General features: G+C 34.4%; 1 protein-coding gene across 1 annotated transcript in view; it reads right to left on the bottom strand.

The window, feature by feature from the left end:
- LOC118270337 (ABC transporter G family member 20) overlaps positions 1-21,950 on the bottom strand; it is a 79,046-nt gene that overhangs the window by 39,784 nt on the left and 17,312 nt on the right. The window contains exon 2 of the mRNA XM_050698215.1: positions 4,859-4,887. The gene's annotated coding sequence lies outside the window, so the exon portion shown is untranslated. The remainder of the gene's footprint in view (positions 1-4,858; positions 4,888-21,950) is intronic.

Below are 21,950 nucleotides of genomic sequence, written 5' to 3'. Positions count from 1 at the left end.
TTATCATATTTTAATTAGAAAAACATTTCCTAAGTCTAAAGTCTATGAAATTATTATAATACAAGATCAAGTTTGTTTACAATAACTTGCGCGCGAGTGAGTCACGTGACGGTGCGCCGGCGCAGGACTTCCCGACGCAATGACCTTTGTATGTGGTAATTTCCATCACATCGACATGTTTAAATTACTTTTATGCATAACTAGCTTTCAGCCCGCGGTTTTGCACACGTTTAGGGGCAGATTTAAAGAAAAATATATGCATGATTTTCTTTCTTTCTATCTTTAAAAAAGAAAGCACTGCCGCACACTAGTATTTTTCCTGTGTCGTGGGTGCGTTTACAAACATACAATTTCATATGCACATGACATCCAGACCCGAAAAAACGATTTGTGGATCATACAAAGAGTTGCTCCGTGCGGGAATCGAGCCCGCTACACGTCGCACGGCAGCCAGTTGCCCAGCTACCGCAATTACCGTGCAGTCAACTTTTTGGTCAATCACAAATAGTACGCATACCATGCTACATACAAACCACCCCTTATCTTAGGGAAGTAGGGAGTAAGGAAGAGATATAAAGTAGCCCATGTCACTCTCCATCCTTTGAACTATCTTCACTTAAAAACTCACGTTAATCCGTCGTTCTGTTTTGCAGTAAAAGACGGACAAATAAACAGACACACACACTTTTGCATTAAAATTATTCAGTGTCTTTCTATATCTAATAAATAGGTGCTTACAAGGTTTTATTTATGCAAAGAAATATAATGTAGCTGTTGGTTTTGCTTAGAGGTGGAGGTAAACTTGGTTTCTTACCGTAAGGTCATGTTATACAAGGCCTACTTAATAGATTAGTTAATTTTAAGTGATACCTACTATGGAGTTCAAAATACCACTCAAGAGTTTGTGTGGAAAAATAAGAGAAGGTTATTAGAACCAACCCTATTTGATCAGAATAGTTATGAGAAAATAATTCAGTTCATATTGAACCGAAACAAGAATGTCATGCAAATGGATCACCTGATGGTAAGCAATCGCCGTTGCCAGCCTTTTGAGGGTTCAGAATTAAAGGGTTGTTGGGGAATCAAAGATTGGGAAGTTTGAAAAGGGAAATTGGGCCTCCGGTAATCTCACTCACACGACGAAACACAACGCAAGCATTGTTTCACGTCTGTTTTCAGTGAGACCGTGGTATCACTCCGGTCGAGCCGGCCTATTCGTGCCGAAGCATGGCTCTCCCACATTTAATCCTGACTGTTCTCCCACACGGAAACTGATTACTCTGGAGGATCGAAAGTTTGATCAAATTGAGCCCAAATTGACTTTGTCAATATGGGGGGTTGCATACATACATACATACATATATACATACATCGCGCCTCTTATTCCCTATGGAATAAACCCGTGAAATATTTATACTGGTAGCACAATCGATTTTCCCTCCCATGGTCTCCTATAACAAACATCAAGGCATAGTTGCCATTGCCAATTCCGTACTAACTAAAGAATTTAGAGCCTGTTTAAACTAGGCATGAGATGTATTTGCCATCACAGATAAATTCCTTAGTAAAATCTTAATAAAAGTATTACTGAGCATTTTTCAGGTTTTCGAAAATTTATCAGCGGCAGCGCGGAGTCTGAAAATATGCCCGGTAGGTATATGACATTAGGCTTACCACCTATTACATAGGAGTTATAACACAAATTGTGAAAAGTGGCTGTACATTTTACAGTGGCATTACGTGCCGTAATGTGCACCTCTGCCTTCCACGAGAAATTCGGTGTAAAAAAAATATCATAATAAGATTTTCGATTTATTCTCAGAATATCAAGCACCAGACAACAAAACATCTTTACATGTTATACAAAAAATAATAGAGATGTTCTTACTAAAGAAAATATAAAACGATGACAAATTGGTGAATCATAATTATTATGACTGTTTTTAATGAAATCAGAAATTACCCGATTGACAGTGTATGCTAATTTATGGGCAAAAATTTCCAGACATTACTAAGTAATTTTCCAATGAAAAAAATGTATATTGTTCATAATAACAAAATAACAAGTCTGACCTTTCCGAAAGAATTCGTAGAATCATTTTGATGTCTATATAATTTTATATTATGGTCATAAAATTAAATAGCATATAGCATAAAATGTTTTAAATCATTTTTTCATGTATTTAATGACAATAAAACATAAGCAGTAAGAGTACCCAGGTAATGTTATGTAGTTTACTATATTAACCTTTTTATGTGGGAGTAAAATCATCCCATGACTTCTCCAACTTTGAACAAGACGAGAGGGAGTGTTAGACTCTTACTGACTAAAAACAACCACGTTCCAAAAAGCAGGAGGCTTTTTCTCACTCTTCCCAATCATCCCAATCCCCGATTCCCCAACAACCCTTAAATTCCTAATCCCCAAAAGGCCGGCAACGCACTTGTAACACCTCTGATGTTTCGGGTGTCCATGGACGGCAGTGATTGCTTACCATCAGGTGATCCGTCTACTCGTTTACCGGCTTATACCATAAAAAACACAGAAATCTATTAACCACTGCCAAAGGACACAATTGTAATCTCTTAAAAAAAATAATGTCATTAATAATATATCACTTAACCAGCAAAAATGGCTAAAAAAAACTTATAAGGAAGATGATTAAGTTGCCTGTGACACTGAACTTAATGGCTAACTTATTATAACTTAACCTTGGCATCGATTGGTTATAGTAATTATGCAATATTGGCTACTGGTTGCCAAAAGCTGTAGCCATCAGAAGATGCATCCCATGACCATATTTGGGTACAGCTGAATATAGTGTTAAAGGTTTTAATTTTATATGCAATCAATATAATGCAATAAAAACTCTTTCGTTACCTACTGTTTTTTTTATACCACGACGGTGGCAAGAAAGCACACGGCCCAACTGATGGTAAGTGGTTACCGTTCCGGAGCTGCGGACTACCTAGCGGGTTTACCGGGGCTCCGGCTAAAAAAGCAGAAGTAGGAACAGGGTAGTTTTTAGTCAGTAAGAGTCTGACACTCCCTCTTACCTCAAACAAGACTATTCTCCTTAAAAAAATGGTTACCGTGCCTATGTATGCCTGCTTGTCTTACTGACGGACAAAATGGCTTAGCTAAAACCAAAGGGACCAAATGTGCTAATGTTCATTGGAAGCACTAAGCATAAAATACTTTTGTTGTTTATGATTACATTGCCATATATTGTGATAACTTATTGTTAGATTATTATCTTCCATTGTTTTGTTTATTTAAGTTTAATAATTTGATACTTATAATTCTTTGTATTGCAAATATTGCAAATATTTGTACGCCTAGACAGCATAACATGTAGCTCATATACCTATTCTACCACCATTGCATGTATTTCCTATGTGTAATATCAGTCATGTTAATGCAAAAAAATATCTTTATCTTTAGAACCCTAAAGTCCCTGTGGAAATGGAGCACTTAAGAAAGGATTTGTAGAAGTTGTTGCGAATGGGGAAAATTAGGAAAAATCTTTTTTTTGTATACGTACTATGATGAAGCAGTGGGTAAAACCAATAAAAAAAATAGCCAGGTTCTTAGTACTCTTAACTAGCATATTTTTACGACCAGGTGCTAATTTATAAACCAAAATTTCCAGCCATTCTTAAATATAAAATTAATTCATTCTGTCTAAAAAAACGTTAAAATAGGTAAACAATGTTTAAAAATATGAATGCGTAAGTGTGGTATTTTCCGTACAAAAAATATTCGTAGATGCTAGCTTTTATTTATTTTTTGCAGATTGGGATTGAAAAACAAAACTATAGTGGGCAGAGGTGCATATTAAGGCACGTAATGCCACTGTACAATGTACACCCACTTTTCACCATTGTGTCATAAGTCCCATGTAATAGAGGATGAGCCTATTGCCATATACTGGACACAATTCCAGTCTCCATGCTACTACTAAGAAATTTTCTAAAAACCGAAAAAGCCCAGTAATACTTTACCCGACCCGGGAATTCAAACCGAGCCCCTTACTAGTATCTGGCAGTCGCACTTGCAACCACTCGACCAACGAGGCACTCCCGCAGACGATATTTAGTTACTTAAAAACATAGAGACATTCTTTTGTACACAAGACAAGAAAATTCATCAGAAAACTTGATTTATGGCATCCACGCAAAGCTAAGACAAGCTACAATCATTAAAATAATTTTACATCGCCATCTTAAAACCAGTTGCGAATCATCTGATGGCATCCATGACCATATTTGGTACCTACAGACGAACGTAATATTGTATGTGCATAATTATACTTAAAAATAAATCTTGTACTTATTTATTGATTGCGTTCTTAAGGACAGGCCACAAAAAATAGGACGTTCAGAATTAAATACAGCCGTGACCTAAAATTAAAAGAAAAATACTAGTTTTTGTTGAGCACTTGTTTTTAATTTTGTGTAAGGGTGTTACCACATCAAAATTCGATCGATAGTCGATCGACGCAATTGATCGACATCGGTCGACGTTAATTGTTTTGTGTAGTAGCTTTAATTGATCGACGGATAATTGATGGATTGCCGATCGATGGTATTGATCTAGTATAAACTATTGATCGACATCGACAAATCCATTTTATTATCAATCGATGGTATCTATCGGCTATCAATCGAAATCGACTAATCCATTCTATCATCGATCGATAATCGCTCGATTGATGTAGCATGTCCCTAATACCTATCGTGAGACATATTAAAATTAAATTACCTTATTAAATAACTGAGATAACTGTTATGACTTTAGTTTAGACCAGTAAATTTTTTCATAATTAATTCACGTAAGTTACTACAAATATTTTACCTTTTAGCAACTCTCGTCCAATCCGTAATCTGAAAATAAAGAGGACATCATTTTAATAAAACATAGTAAAAATCATGAACAGGATTACGTATGCATTTACTTTAAAACAAACTTATGAATAAAAAAGCATCCTACACACATTATATTACAACCCATCTTCCATGCTTATGGGTATGAGACTAACTTAAACACATCTTTATAGAGATCCTTATGAGATGTTAAGACCATCTTGATTGTAATTCCACCAGCAATTTTACCATTTATTTGGCACTTAAATATACAAGTATTGTATTAAAATAAGATGACTCTGTCTCCAATGTTCACGTAATTTTCATAATTATAGGTTTAACCTGACCACCATTTTAAGCTTAAACTCCTTGACATGAATGTAGGTACCATCTTCATATTACCAACCAAGGTGAATTAATATAACGTATCATTAAATTAATGAAAGGCTTTTTTGCAATGGTGTCTTGAAGTGTGGGAGAGCCATGCTTCGGCACGAATGGGCCGGCTCGATCGGAGTAATACCACCTCACAGAATACCGACGTGAAGCAACGCTTGCGTTGTGTGAGTGAGGTTACCGGAGACCCAATTACCACCCTTCCCAATCCCTGATTCCCCAACAACAGGTGTTGTTCCGTCAACAACAACAGTTGTTGATCCGTCACTTGTTTACTGGCTTATACCATAAAAAAATTAATAAAAATAGACTTACTGCCGCACTCAGAGACATTTAATGATCACTTAAACTATTCCTTAGTAACGATTTTGTATCGAAAACAATTGCTAAGGACTGCGTTAAGTAACCGTTAAATGACTCTGAGTACGGCGGTTATTCTCTAAAATGATTATGTTAATATTTTGTTGATTTGTCAACTTTTATGCTAAACACGTGATATCTCTTGAACGGCCTCCTAAAAGGTCTAGTACACTGTATCTACAGTTCTACCTATCCTAAAACCGCAACAGAAACGTGATATTACATTACCTACATTAACTAATTACACTAGATAATCATCGCAGTAATCAGACGATTGCAAAGCGCACAACAATAACTACGTCACGTGACCTTGAACCAAACCATGCGGAAACTAATACGAGGATATTCCAACATTAGTTACAAGATATTGTAATTGTAAACAATGCAACACCATTAACTAACAGCTAAACGTAACAAAATTAACTATTAGCTTTTTCCTCGGCCTTTTCCCTTCAAAGAATCGGTACAGTGAAAATTAAAAATGTAATTAGTCCGTCAGTTATTCTGTTTGGTGGAGTTAATATTAAGATTAACGATGGAGTTTCTTGCTCGTTTTTCTGCATATGAATTTACATTTTTAGACATGACCACATAGATTAACTTTTGGACAGATAGATGGACTATCCTGTTCTGACATTTCAGAAGTGCATGTTTGTTTGTTAATTGAAATAAATGCTTTGACATGTTCTTTTGCTCCTAACATTAAGTCATAATGAACAAGCATTCTTCTGGTTTCCACAACCTGCAAAGGGTTATACAAAGTCTTGATACACCTTTTTGCCAAATATATTGGTTTTCTGATCATGATGACCAGTACATTAAAAAAAATTGCTCTAGATTTTCCCTTTAAAATTTTCAGACTCCGCAAATTCTATGAACACTTCATAATTATCTCCTGGCTTTGATATTATTGGCTGAGAAATTAGTCAAACATTACTCTCTCCATTAAACAAGACAACATTAGTCTACCTAGAAATTACATATCTACCTAGAAGGTACGTTACTATGTATTAATTAGTATTCTATTGTAATGCAAATGACGTCATATTATCACTGATTTCAGTGAGATAGACGCCGAATATGTTCAGACGTAGTTAATTGAATTGGGTGGAGGAATTATTTGTAGCTAGTATTATGTAGTGATGTCTGATGTGATCTATGGCTGGACTATGGCTCTCCTTCTCATATAAGGGGTACACAGTGATCGAAACACTATAAGTTTTCATTGCCTTTGCCAATAGAACTGCGGACTGCGGACTGGAGTAGGAACGGGGAAGTTTTTTGTCAGTACTAGCAAACCCAGCGAACTCCGTTTCGCCATCAATGATTTTCCCTGTTTTCCTGCTTTTCCTGAATTTTCTTTGCTATAAACCTCACAGAGCCCGAAATCTTTCCTTTGGAAATCGGTTCATGCGTTCTGGAGTTATAGCGTTAGGAATAAAAACCCGACTTATTTTTATATTATAGATAAGTGTGATCCTCCCTCTCGCCTCACTCAAACCGGGAGAAGTCATTAGACAATTTTCTTCTCTCAAAAAAAAACCCACAGGTAGAATACGCGTGGTAGATAGATGTATTCTAATCTACCGTTATAAGAACCTTAAAATTATGAGTAATAGCTAACACTAACTTCATAATAATAGTATTATAACTTATAAACCAGTGTCTCAAGTTACTACACATAAGTTATGGCCGTTCAAAATTAACTATTTGATACACCTGCTCCATTTATTAAACGTTGAACGCAAATTAATTCCTGTTTACGTTAAATTACTTAATGGAAACTTTACCCAAGTTGACAGATTAGAGTGATTGGCAGAATCGTTATTGTTTTTGTTTGTTTGTTTATTTGTTTGTATTGATTCTTTGGTTGAATGGTTAGGTGGGACAGTCGACTACGGGGTCTTGACTTCGATTATCCGGTCAATACTATTGGAATTTATATTAGTATAGTATTAGTAATTATTACATTGGATCTATAAATAATATAACAGGCGAAAATGACTGCACCGCTGCACGGTTGGCACGGTGGCTAGTCAACCGCCTGCCGCGCAACGTGTAGCAAGCTCGATTCCCGCACGGAACAACTCTTTGTGTGATCCACAAATTGTTGTTTCGTGTCTGGGTGTCATGTGTCTGTGAACTTGTATGTTTGTAAATACACCCACGATACAGGAAAAAATCTTAATGTGAGAATAATAATTGTGTCTTATGTAGTATAATAATCTTTATATTTATTACATAGACTAGCTTTTGCCCGCGACTTCGTTCGCGTGGAATAGTGACTTCCGGCAAATTTTTGGTTTTAACCACATAGTTCCCGATCTCGCGGGATCTCTTCAAAAATGAGATGTGGAAGATATTCCAGGGAACTCTTCAAAAATCAACATAATGAGCTCTGCGTTTGAATTTAATAGATGTATACTCACTTAGGGCATTGAAAAAATAGTTTAAAAACGGACTTAAACTAACTTAAAACTAAAGAAAGCTACGAATTACGAATTTATAACAATTAAAAAAGAAACTATATTACAACCTATCCTCTATGCTATAATAACCAAGCTTAAACTAAATAATTTAAAAGAAACGACTTAAATCTAATCTAATAAAAAAAATTAGACTTACAATTTTATAAAAAAACTAACTACAGTAACTACTAATAATCGATATCAAACTAAACCTACGTTAAATAGTTTAACCAAAAAACCAGGAAAACCCAACAAATAAACTTGTTAATTGACAAATACAACGAAACCAATTTAGAATATACGAAACAGCAGGACCACTACAGACAAATAATCATACGACTGATAATACAATTTTTCTACGATAGTACCGAAGTGCTCGGCCGATACCCAACCAAATGAATGTAACGAAACCATAGCGCGATCTATTTCGATCCCAACGCCATCTATCGAGGATAAAGACAACTTGGATTATTTATTTATACTCCGTTCGGGCATTTTCTTTGTACTAAAAGTTTAATTATATTGATATTATTTTTTTCATACCTTTTTACTATTTATTTACTTTTTTTCGATGAATTAAAACAATAACATGAACCGAAGTCGTGTAACGATCGACATAGAATTATCTATACTCCGTTAGAGCATTTTCTTTGTACTAAATGTTTTATTATATTGATATTATTTTTTTCATACCTTTTTACTATTTATTTACTTTTTTTCGATAAATTAAAACAATAACATGAACCGAAGTCGTGTAACGATCGACATAGAATTATTTATAAATAATTTATTTCTTATTTTTATTTTTTGATTTTTGAAATAAAAATATATCTATGTCCTTTCTAAGGTTCTAAACTATATCTGTACCAAATTTCAACCAAATCCGTCAAATAGTTGCGGAGATTAATGGTATAAGCATAGAATGTTCGACGTGATTCTTTAATTTGACATAACTTTTTTATTTATGAACCGATTGACATGAAACAAACACTAAATGTAAATTAAAGCATCCCACAATATATTCGTGAAAACCGCATCCAACTCGGATCAGCCGTTTCTGAGATTAGCGCGCACAGACGAACAGACAAACAGACAAACAGACAAACAGACAAACAGACAAAAAAAAAGTTAATTACATTTTTGGGTTCGACATCGACATAACAATAACCCCTGCTATTTTTTTTATTTTTATTTTCAATGTACAGACAGCACTTTTCTACGATTTTATTATATGTATAGATTTTTATTTTCAATGTACAGACAGCACTTTTCTACGATTTTATTATATGTATAGATAAGCCTCAATACCAAATTAACCGAAATAAACACAACACTAAACCTTTGTTTATCCCTTCGAGAAATAAAAGCCTATTATGTAATTATCACATGATCAATATATCATATCACTCATCAATTATTAACGGAAGGAAATTATGATACGACCTTCATCTTAAAAGGAAAGAAATATTTCCTTTCTTTTCAATATTTCTTTCCTGGCTTTTTAAGGCAAACCACTTTCTTTGTGGTATTTCGAACGAACGCGGAATTTTTTGCAGTTTATAAATAGTTTGGGTAATTCTGAATGGCCGTAATTTGTCCATTCATTTAAAAAATATCGAATTATCTTTATTAATACGATCGGTGGAAGATTTTTCGTTGGGTTTTCACGGCCAACGACTTTTTGGTATATTGTCGCATTTTTGTATGATTTTGGGTTGAGTATTGAAGATATTTATTATAAGTAGATACATTATATCATGTATTTAATTATTTAGTATTAGCTGATGGTCGTGGCTTCATCCACGTAGAATAATGACTTCTATTGAATTTGAGATGGATTTTTTTTTCTAAAATTAAACTAGCCTACCAATAAAAGTCTATTTACTTTGGATTTGAAGGCATTTATTTTAATTCATTAATATACAAGCATTTTGAAACTACAAAATAGAATTGTCCGTCAGCTACGTAGCTCTATTCTATTCATATGTCATGTCATGAGACTCAAATTAGGTATATGCAACATATTTCAAAACAGTTTCAACACTGGTCACATAGTTATCGTTTGAACGTACCCTTTTTTTATAAAGGGGAAAATCATCCAATGACTTCTCCTGCCCTGGGCAAGGCGAGAGGGAGTATCAGACTCTTACTGACTAAAAACCACCCCGTTCCTACTCCTGCTTTTCGAGCCGGAGCCCCGGTAAGCCAGCTAGGAAGTCCGTAGCTCCGATGAACTCACCCTTACGTCCATTATTAAAATATGTCGTCTAGTGATAAATGTTCAAAGTTAATGTGTCATAAACTCGTACAAAGTCGACTAAATAGTCGTCAGAGAATTTTGATAGCTCACAAACTTGAAACAGTATGTAGACCATTATTTAGTGATGTGACACCCTGACTTGTAATCGGTAATTTTTATCCGATTTCTTCAAGGTTAACTTGTTTTTTTTTTTGAAGTATTTTTTTGTACCTGACTTTATTTTAGATTTTATGTTTATTTGCTTTGTTTGATGTAGAAGTACTTTAATAAATGCAAAGTCCACTTAATTGGAATAAATGATAACATCTAAATGACAATTATAAAAATAAAATTACTTGATTCAGCGGCAAGACTTCTTTGTCATTATAAATACAAGCATAAATTAAACCTAATAAAATAGAAAAAAAAACAGTTTCTGAGTTGTATATTATACCTAGTTTATTAGAATCTTATTTCATTTTACGAAAGACTTACAGACTAAGAAACAAAAATTAATATTAAGATATATAATAACAGATAGCCATAAAATTACCAGCCTCCACATATAGTTAGTATATTAAAAAGTAGTAGCTTAAAACATTCTCATTAGTCACACAAACACATCAAAACAACATAGTATCACATTTTACAACTTATAAACACATACATATAATCTACCTACGTAATAAACCACGCGAAAAAAAAACCATCTACGTAAATCTTTTAACAACAAAAAAAAATACCAACCGTCCTTACAGATTGCAAGACAAGATTAAAATTAAATATAATTTGTTTATACGTCAATCAATCAAATATCGTAAACTTTTTTCTTTGTCCTCCGTCTAGCTGAGATATTGCAAAAAAGAACATGGCGTCTCATTAATACATTAATACTTACTGCTAACCTTGTCTTCTATTTTGTTTAATATCTATGTATTGTATACTTATACTAATCTCCTCTCAAATATTACTGTCTTTGTTTGTTTAGTCTTTAGTCACAACATTAACAAATATCGAATTGTCGAAATCAAGCAAGGAGTTTTAATAGCGATTCATGTGTATCACTCACTACATTTAAAAAATCTAATTGTCTAAATCAAGTAAAAGTTTCGTAGTCCGATTGATAATTTTCGATTTTCCGATTTTTCATAAATAGTAGACAGACAATACAGAGTTAAGAGTTTGTGTATGCAATAGGCAAAATAAATTTGACATAAGTTACTTAGCATAAAATATGAAGCAATGTGGAAGTTCACATTTAATCGTATTACTTATCTTACAAATATCTTCAGCTTACAAAGATCAAAATAAAACAGAGGGAGTAACAATATTTATTACATTTAAGATTAAAATTGGACCCTAAACCCGTTAAACTGATTATGCTGACCACAAAGGTAGATATAACCCTGAAAACAACTGCAGATTGTAAGTTACAGTGTTTAATTTTGACCTCAAGATTAGTTATGGCATTAAAATTCTACTTCTAACTAGTCCATTAAATAGACCACATTTAAATTATTTCTATGAATTATAATCACAACACAACGAATAAAAGTGATTTATTACAACCTGCAATTTGCAGTAACCTTTAATTGCTATTAAAAAAAACTATAAAGTACTCTTAAGTTCTTATAAGATAACTATTTACTGTACCTTCCAATAAAAACAAAATAGAGACACGATAAAGTCAAATAAAACAATACGACAAAATAAAACAAAATCGGTTAGCAAAAAAAATCGACTAAAAATTGTAACCGATTAATCGACTAATCGTTAAGCCGTTCCCCTCACTAGCGTTGACCGACTTGCTACATGAAGCACTGCCATTCGGAGCATGTCCATATTCTTACACAATTATTACGAAGAGCTCTGCTAATGATAATGGTTCTATAGTTTTTTTATTTATATCTAACGACTGGTTACTGAGATTTTATGTTGCGTTTACTTAATACTCTAAGATTTAGTGGTTGAAGAGCTACACTACTGCATAATTATTAACAAAGTCCGAAGTCCTGCGTTTTGCAATCCGGAGCTGCGGACTGCCTAGCGGGTTACCGGCTCAAAAAGCAAGAGTAGGAACAGGGTGGTTTCTAGTCAGTAAGAGTCTGACACTCTCTCTCGCCTCGCCCAAGGCGAGAGAAGTCATTGGATGATTTTTTCCCTCAAAAAAAGAGTGTTTTGCAATAAGCTACTAATAACTATTTCCAAACGTATACGTTTCCAAGATGTTAGTAAATAAAAATTCTAAATAATAAAAATCTAAAACCCGTCGCTTAACAGTTTCAGTTCCTACCATTCGATCAACGAAACAAGTTAATAAGTAAAACCCCAATAATCCATTTCCCAACAACCAATGCATTGCCAATGTTAAAACCTCAATTACCAATGTTATCATGAAGACTATGAACTTAAATATACTGTTTGAGAAGATTTGTCATTCTATCACCATCGTGGTAGAGATTGCCAATATGTGTTGTCAATGCCATCATTGTGACGCATTCAAATTGCACGATTACGTTCCGAAATTATTACAACAAGATTAGACATTGAAGGTTGATGTCTAGGGCACAGTGTGTAGTGGACACATGGTCTCTGGTTGTTGGTTGATGCGTTCCGCGCTCAAAGAGCCATCAGACCACTACAGAACACCTATCGGGTTACCAGGGCTACGGCTCAAAGAGCAGAAGTAAGAACGGCCTAATGTTTAGTCAGTAAGAGTCTGACCCTCTCGCCCTCAACTGAGCCGAAAAAAGTCGTTGAGTAATTTTCCCCCTTTAAAAATAAAAGCAGTAAAACTAAGAGTTTTACTCTCTTGTGGACTAAAACACAACCCCACTAATCCTATTGCATTGATCCAGACACAGTGCTAGACATAGTCCATGGATACTAAACGTAACTTAAATCCCATAAGGCTACCCATCATACAGTGTCATATCATGTAGTCTCATACAGTGATACCTACAACCAATAGACGATACTAACCAATTACTTCAAAGCATACCTATAAATCAATATGCAACAATAATGATTACTAATCATCATAATCACGTCCTTTTAATAAAGCAATCGTGAAGAAATTCGTTGTGGAAAATCCCAAAATACCGTATTTCAAACAGTTAGTCATTCATTTATAAATTACAGGACTTGAAAAAACATGATAGATAAAAAACTTTTTCTACTCGTTGTTGCTCTTCGAGGTCATTGCTCCCACTTTTAAGGTGGCTTAGAATCGTCGAAGGCTAATGAATGATTTTGAACTTTCTTTGCAGGTAAGTTAGAGTTTATTTTTGACTGCCTTCTTGTTTAACTGCTAAAGTCTAGAGTTATGGATGGATTGTTTTGTAGTATTTGATTAAGCTTTAAGGTCGGGTTAACTTTTACTGTTTGTTCAGTAACATCATGCAGTAGTCTGCGGGACTGAATTAAATCACAATTCACCAAATGTTGTCTATTACAAATTACTGTAAAAGATTTATTTGTCCTTTTCTCTAAAAACATTTTTTCCAATAACACTTTGTAAACACGTCTCATGCGCTTTTCTTCATTAAGAGTTTTATTTAGACATGTATTTTTTAGCTTATATTGAATTTTTCATTTAAATTTGGCATAGGTAACATAGGTACCTATTAAATACAACTTACGTAAAATGTTTAGATGTGGAATACAATATGTTGTACTATACAACTCCTCTTTCAGATAAAAACCTATGGGATTTTATCCCAGAATTCCCGTGGGATCGAGAATTAAGCGAGAAAAACTTTACGCATAGCAAGTTGCGGGCACAGCTAGTTGTTAAATATTTGAATCCAAACACAAATACAATCCGCCATACATTTCGCAACAGCCAATCGCGTGACCGACGGTGTCAAAGTCAACTGTCAAGGGCCTTGCTAAGCATGAGGAAAACATAAACAACACCTTTTAACCTCTGTAGAGGTAGACAGAGGCTCACCCCCTATTACTTATTTTTTATTTTATGGAATATAAACGAGCAGACGTATTACCTGATGGTAAGCAATCGCCTTCGTCCTTGAAACACCAGAGGCGTTACAAGTGCGTTGATGGCCTTTTGGGGGTTAGGAATTTAAGGGTTGTTGGGGAATCGTGGATTGGGAAGATTGGAAAGGGGGGTTATTGGGCCTCCGGTAACCTCACTCTCACAACGAAACACAACGCAAGCGTTGTTTCACGTCGGTTTTCTGTGAGGCCGTGGTATCACTCCGGTCGAGCCGGCCCATTCGTGCCGAATCATGGCTTTCCCACACTTCAAACACATGGGACTTACACACAAATGGTGAAAAGTGAGTGTACATTGTATAGCGGCATTAAGTGCCGTGTCCACCTCTGTCTACCCCTTCGGGGATAAAAGGCGTGACGTTACGAAGTAGATAGAGATGTACGTATACATTGTAACTTACCTTGTTACTTACTAATATTATAAGTGCGAATGTTAGGCAGTTTGTTTGTTTATGTGTATATTTGTTCCTCAATCACGTCAAAATGGCTGAAGGGATCGGGATGAAATTTGGAATAGCCGTAGGTTATGGTCTGGAATAACACATAAGACAGTTTTTACCCATCAGGGGCCTTAGTCTGCTATTACAATTGTGTCAGAATGGTCGATCATTGAGCAGTGCAAGAGGGACGGAGCTATGTAGGTTGTATAGCTTCTGACACAATTCTGACACAATTGTAATAGCAGACTAAGGCCCCAGGACTACAAGCGAAACCGCCGGCAAAAGCTAGTAAGTAACAAGGAAAAATAAGTAATAAAAATCTCTTCATAAAATACAAAGTATTTGCTAACAATATAGTGCCATTAAGTAATGTTCCTTGCAACATAAAATTACCGTCAGTGTTGCCACGTAATCATCGGCCAATGTTCGCCACACATTGGGGCCAAGGTTTGGGCCAACGGAACTGGTTTCTTAACCAAATATTATGTTATTTGTTATAGTGTTATGTCATTGTTATGTTATATATTTAAATATTGTTAAATATATAAATATAAATATGATATGGTTTGGTTCACGGTCTGGTTTGGTTTTGGTTTAGTACACGGTTTACTCACATTTATTAAGAGAGAAAAACTCTACTAGTTTCAAGACACAACACTAAGTAATCCGTGATTTTTAGTTAATTTAGTTAACACGTTTTAAATCCTGTTTTATACTTTTTACAAATGCTTTAACACTTTATTCCTGCCTTCATCTCATCATCAATCTTTTTTAATATCACAAAACAATAATAAAGTAGGTAACATATCCTTTTTTAATTCTTCTTAGCATTAGTAATAATGTTTAGTGCTACTATGTAGGCAGATACATTAAGGTCAGCGTCTAAATGGACATTAGTCAAGGTCCTACACAAACTAGATATGGTAATATTAGCAAATCCAATGTTTGTTCTATCTGTTCTGTGTGTTTCATTTGTGAAATTTTGATATTAGCTTCAAAAGTTTTGAGCTGCGGACTACCTAGCGAATTTACCAGGGGTCCGGCTCGAAAAGCAGGAGTAGAAACGGGGTGGTTTTTAGTTAGTAAGAGTCTGACACTCCCTCTCGCCTCGCCCAAGGCAGGAGTAGTCATTAAATGATATCTCCCCTTAAAACAAAAGGTACAAAAGTTTAGTACGTTTAAAAGTCACAATGATTTTACTATTTACGATAATAACTGTATACTCTACTAAAGTAACGTACAATTATTGAAATATAATCGATCTTATAAAACTATTCAAAAACACAAAAGCAGCATATAGTTTAGAATTTATGACCGGTTTACAACAAAATTGTCTCGTGCTCTATTACTTTAATTGGTAATTGGTACAAGTATATCGAAAATCTAGAACCTAATAATCATTTTAAGAAACATTTTCAAAGGAAAATAGGCAAAACATTAACCAGGTACTATCTTTATTACGACAAAGAAAATTCTCACTCACTCCTCATCCAGAGATCATTAGACACTAAAAGGCTATATGTAGTACAGGTTTTTATTAGATAGTACTATTCCTTCATACTATTCCCGATATATTCTATTAAACATAGAATTACTTTTGCTGTGTTACTTAATGGAGTGTTTCTATTGTTTCAGGACGAAAGCTTTAACCACGACATTGACCAGCAGGGCCCTTAGTCTGCTATTACAATTGTGTCAGAATGGTCGATCATTGAGCTGTGCAAGAGGGACGGAGCGATGTAGGTTGTATAGCTCCGTCCCTCTTGCACTGCACAATGATCGACCATTCTGACACAATTGTAATAGCAGACTAAGGCCCCAGACGGGTTACAAAACGAGGTCACTTTTCTGCATGCCCATTAAGGACATTAACGGAGAGATCATTGGCAGCCTTTTCTCACGTCATAAAAACAAAACCCTTTACTTAAGCGGCCATCTTGTCTCAAACCTATGTCAACAATTCAAAATGGCAGAACTAAAATATTACAGCATTGTTTTTCGACAAACAAACTATTAAAACTGATTGTAATTATAGATAGTAATGGTGACAGTTCACCTGGGCTTAGGGTCCATAAATTGTGACCACAAAAGGGCACTTCCCTAACACAAATTGTTATTGTACCTTTCAAATGGTTTTGTAACGACATTGGATTTATAGGAACCAATATTTGGGGTCTAAATTATCTGTAAATGATAGTTTCTCTTGTTTGAGGTTTGTTAGTGGGACTGTGTTATAAATCGAAAAAATATTAAGTTTTTAAATCGATTGTGTGTCAAATCCAAGAGATAACGGTGGAGTAGAATAAATTTTAACCATCCTTATTCTTCCTGCGGTTAAAAGTAGACATTTGATCGACTAAGCAGCAACGCTTTTTTGATAAATTCGACTCTTTCAGCAAGCCAACCCGTACACTAATCGTAGAGATTATTATTTATTTACCATGAGGCCTGCGGTTTCGGTGTGGGTTACGGACTTTGTGACTAATAAAAGTTACTTCTTAGTACATCAGCTACCTGCCAATAAAAGTCCCGACAAAATCAGTCCAACCTATTCAGAGATTAACCAAAGCAAACAAACAAACAGACAAAAATTGGTGTATGTATCGTATGTTTATTCATATGCATGTAAAATGCTGTTGTTTCAGTATTACTAACACTCCAGTTAACTTATTAGTCTAGATTTCTTTATTTGTTGACATTTCAAAAGTACCTATTTATGGTTAAATTGATAAATGACTTTGAGGTGATGACAGACTCTCTTACGTAGAGAGGAGACTCCATAATCCAGTAGAGTACTATTCTGGACTGAAGATGATGAAGAAGCATTAGACACCTCTGCTTACCCCCTCTGTTTGTACAAGAAATTAGATAGAAACATACAATATACATGACCTTGAAACTACGCAATATACATGTCTGAGAAATTCCTAAACAAATCTACTAGTTTTGTCGAACTTTGTAATATTCGTAGTTTGAATTCTCAGTTTTTTTTATACCACAACGATGACATAAGAGACGCGTGGCCCATCTGATGGTAAATGGTTACCGTAGCCTATGAACGCTTGCAAGACTAACTGCTGTATTCAGAGACATTTAATGATTATTATTTATACTATTTCTTAGTAGTTTTGTATCGAAAACAATTCATAAGGACAGGGTTAAGTAACCATGAAATAACTCTGAGTAGGTTAGGAAATAAAATCAGTTAAGGAATTTCAGTTATAAGTACGGTGCCTAGACCTAGTGCGTGGATATTGGACTTGGGCAGCATTCTAAACTGGGTACAGATCCCTTCTAACTGATCTAGAGGCTAATTCAAAGTCAAAATACTTTATTTCGACTAGACTAGGAAGGCACTTTTGAACATCAAAACAAATATAATAATATTAGTAACGTCTGTCTGTCGGTCAGTCCTCTGAAGCTATTTGCTCCTTCCTAAGTGTAGATTTCCTATGGAGAAGAACGAGCTAGAATCTCCATAGGTTACTCTTTTTCAATAAGATTCACAATTCAATTCTTGGTTATATTGTAAACAATGTAAAACTAAAATTCAGTCAAAGTGATAGAAAAAGAATTTCGGAATTGACATTGATATTGTGAAATCTCGTACTCTTGAGTTGCAACACCAGCGCCCATTGCATCCGTATTGCTTGGATATTGAATTAAAGAAATGGATTTATTTATTTTGGTCGAAAATTTCAATTTATTTATTTTTGATTTTCTTGGAAATATTTAGTTGTATTATACTTCTATTGATTTTAATTTTAATAGCGGAATTTTTTTTTTTTTCGTAATAGTTTGGCAATGAACAAACGGGTCACCTGATGGTAAGCGATCAGCGCCGCCCATGGACACCCGCAACACCAGGGGAGTCATATTTTCCGTTTTCGTTGTAATATTTAGATGTATGATACTTCTATTGATTTTAAATCAATAAAGTTTCATTAAAATCATATGAGTGATCTCCATACTGTATTTATGACTTAAGAATTTGAACGAACCTACTTTCACAACCACGTCTGTCTTACAACGCAATGAGTCATCAGATTTTGTTTAGTTTTGTTATGAAAACGTGATAATATCGTTGTTGTGCCAACAATGTATTACGTGACATAAACTAGAGGGTTTTTATTGTTATTTCAATGTTTAACTTTGTCAGTAGCTAGTACTGTGTAACATAACGTCACCTTTTTTTAAAGGTCGGTAAAGTTGCGCGTATTTTTTTGTAAACGTTGCCCCACACTAGGATTTTCTCCTGTGTCGTTGGTGCGTTTACAAACATACAAGTTTACATACACTTGACACTCAGACCCGAAACAACAATTTAGGGATCACACAAAGAGTCGGTCCGTGCGGGAATCGAACCTGCTACACGTTGTACGGCCAGTTGCCCAGCCACCTCACAAACCGTGCAGTCAAGTATTAAAGCTATTATGAAACAATTATTGCCTGTTATGTTCTAGGCCTTACACCTCACCTCATTACCTATTTATTATCAAATCTAGAATCTAATATGTTGATTGTTGCTTCAGTCAAGATCGAACCCCTTGCTCGATATATCTACTAAAGACCACTCATCCATTTACATTACTAGATAAAAACTTCGTATCAATTGTAACATTTAATATTATTTTATTTCCAAATTAAAGTCACTTGCCATTTACATACATACACCCAAAACAAAAACAATGACAATGCCCTAAAGTCAAATAAAATTCTATACAAATAATACAAATTAAATTTTAAACTCAACAACATTAAGTAATAAATAACTTCAATCAATATAACTTAAAGAAAATAAACAAATATTTCTACTAGGCAATTTTTTTCAATCTGTAGGTAACCTCTAAACACAAAGTGCGTTGACTCCATCGATTTAAAAAAAAAACATATAAATTTGTATAATCTGTGGTCTATGGCCGCCGCAGACGTTTTTATTTCTTTGATTTTTATTATTCATTGGTCATAATTTTATTGCTGAATCATATTTTATTATTGTAAAGCTGAAAAGTATGTATGTTTATTTGATAGTAACTAACACTAAGTACTAGTTGCTTGCACCGGCGTTACTTATAATTTGGTTTACTCATTTAAACATTAATTTGTTTGTGTCCAATTGTTTTTACAAACCACCGGGTCTGGGCTTGACGCGTATGTTTTTTTGTATGTGAAATAGCCTATCCTAGTAGTCAATTTAAATATTTTTTTCGACACGTCAGTATTTTTGTCAAGAACGATTTTTCCTCTGAATTTTGTATGGAATAGTGCGTTATGATGTCATCAGATTTTTACGTCAAATAGCAGAATTATTAAAAAAATAATGCTTAAAAAACCGATTTTTAAATAGATCATCTATGAATGTGATTATTTTTGTTTATTTTATTTTATTGAAAAGTCGATATAATTTATTTTTGGCTGAGGAAACTACTCAATCATGCGTTTGTAAACGCACCTACGATATATGACGAAATTATTTTTATTTTATTTTTTAATTTCGTCTCAACAAAAACTTAATAAGTAGAAAAAATAAAATTATGGATTGACGTCATATCGAATCTCGTGCATGGCAGCATATTTGGCAATTCAATCAGGTATGAGAACAAACGTGTCGTTGTTTAACATAATATAAGTACAGGAAAAAACTAGTAATATATACGAAAATTCACGTGTTTCTAAATACTCAAGAGGTCATAATTGAATACATGATTTAATAACCATTTGCTTCTAGTAATCTTTGTTTTATTTCATAAGGTTTTTTCTCTGATGACGTAAATAGGTATCAATGAATACTCATTTTAATACTGAATTAGGAACATACATCAACAGGGTAGATGACTAATTTTTATTTTAATGTCCGTTTTGTAGATTATTTTAAAATATTAGACACGTATTTTTTATTTTCTTACGGCAACGAATACCTTCAAAGATTTATCGATTTGAGATATCGCGTGATGTCAGTTTTAGGTACGATTTTATACGTAGAAATGACGTATTTGCTCCCACTCCTAAACTTTGCTTCGTTTTATCTAAGTATTGCTTGTGACTCCTCTGGTGTTTCTTATGTCTATGGGCGGCGATTGCTTGCTTACCATCAGGTGATCCGTCTGCTCGTTTACCGGCTTATACAATAAAAAAACAACTGAAACAAAACAAAATCAAAACGGAATGCACCACAAAATACTGTTACAAATGACCGCATTGACGTCAATTGGATAGAAAAAACAGTAAAAAATCACCTTAATCCCAATGTTTATAAGGTTTATTTTAGCATTCGCAGTACCAAGTCATCTTACAATCAAGTTCAAACCAGTTACACTCCCTTAAAGTTGAATGAACTGAAATAAAAAGGACTTTAATCGTTCATTTTATAAGAAAAAAAAATTGCAAGCTTGCGTACGTAAAACAACACAAGGCATGTTTCTAAGAGCACCCTTTTCTGAATTGTGTTATAAGTTATAACATTTTTTATTTGAGGGGAGAGGGAGTGTCAGCCTCTTACTGACTAAAAACCACCCTGTTCCTACTCCTGCTTTTCTTTTCTTTTCTGATGTTAGGTATTCCGTTACTTGGCTACATGAAACAAGACTGCCTCGTTGATCGAGTGGTCGCAAGTGCGACTGCCAAGACAAGGGGTCTCGGGTTCCATTCCCAAGTCGGGCAAAGCATTACTGAGCTTTTTTTGGTAAAATTTCTCAGTAGTAGCATGGATCCTAGAATTGTGCCTAGTATATGGCAATAGACTCACCCGCTATTACATTAGACTTAAAATACAAATGGTGAAAAGCGTGTATATTGTATAGCGGCATTACGTGCTGTAATGTGCACCACTGCCTACCCTTTAGGGGATAAAAGGCGTGACGATACTACTATATGAATTAACGTCTATACAAAGCCAATACTCAAGGATAATGAACTCTTAATTATAATAATTAATAACAATCAAGTCTTCTGAATAAGACTAATTCGTTTTGTCTCCACACGTACTGAAGACTTGGTACAAGAAACAAGAGCTGAATTAAAACTTTCTTTCCCAATAATTAGTTAGATTAACTAAATATAATTAGACTATACACTGTTTTGGTTTTATTCAATCTAATTTAATTTGTTAACTTTGAGAGGTAATTTTATTGTATGGCTATTATTTTTTATTGTCTGTCTTTTTCT

Source organism: Spodoptera frugiperda, chromosome 13, assembly GCF_023101765.2.
Source record: "Spodoptera frugiperda isolate SF20-4 chromosome 13, AGI-APGP_CSIRO_Sfru_2.0, whole genome shotgun sequence".
NCBI classification, from domain to species: domain Eukaryota; kingdom Metazoa; phylum Arthropoda; class Insecta; order Lepidoptera; family Noctuidae; genus Spodoptera; species Spodoptera frugiperda.
This window is presented reverse-complemented; position numbering and strand designations above follow the sequence as displayed.